We start from the raw sequence: 990 nt of genomic DNA, 5'->3' as shown, positions 1-990 counted from the left end.
GCAGCTTAGATTATACTATTGATTATAGCTGATTGTAAGGGTGCATTTGGATTGTAAGGCCCTACATGGAGTACAGTGTCCAGGCCTGGAACCCCATGCACAGGAAGAACGTGAAGATGTTGGAGTGGGTCCGGAGGAGGAAACAAAGATGGTCAGTGAGCTGAAGCACCTCTCCTATGAGACAGACTGAGGGAGTTGGGTTTGTTTAGTTTGGAGAAGAGAAGGTTCCAGGGAGACTTCACTGTGGCTTTTCAGTACACGAAGGGACCTTACAAGCAGAAGCAAAATGGACTTTTTCCACAATCTGATAGTGATAAGACAAGGGGGGATGGTTTTAAACAAAAAGAGGGGAGATTGAGGTTAGGTGTTAGGAAGAAATTCTTTACTCAGAGGGTAGTACAGCACTGGCACAGGCTGCCTGGAGAAGTTGTGGATGCCCCATCCCTGGAAGCATTCAAGGCTAGGTTGGATGGGGTCCTGGCCAGCCTCATCTGGTGGGGGGCAAACCTGCACAAAGCAAGTCACTCTCCCACACTACAGCATTTACACAGCCTGAATCACTCAGCAAGCTCCTATTTTACTAAGTTGGCCCACAGCATCAGAGGCAGATGCTGGTAGTATGGCAGCAGAGGCTGAACCTTCCCACCAATATTTCTTTACATTTTGTTGCTGTGCCACAGATCAACACTTACTGAGTATTTCTGGAGGCCAAACAGTGGAGCGAGCACAGAGAGGCAGCATGTGGCATGTTTCAGGTGACAGTGGGTCACCTCCACTGGTGCAGATGTTTACGAGTGCGGCATGCAGGCTCTTGTTCATCACTGGTGAAAATGCATGGCTAATGAAGGTGACTGTATTGAAACATAGCATTCTGTAGCTGAGAAATTGCTCTACCAAAAAGTGTTATTATGTTCTTTGTATCTGTTGTAGTTTCCATGGAAATAAATAGAAGGTATAATTCTTGGAGCGACCTACGAAAGCGGACATCTC

Source organism: Meleagris gallopavo, chromosome 2, assembly GCF_000146605.3.
Source record: "Meleagris gallopavo isolate NT-WF06-2002-E0010 breed Aviagen turkey brand Nicholas breeding stock chromosome 2, Turkey_5.1, whole genome shotgun sequence".
NCBI lineage: Eukaryota > Metazoa > Chordata > Aves > Galliformes > Phasianidae > Meleagris > Meleagris gallopavo.
Note: the sequence above shows the minus strand (reverse complement) of the source record.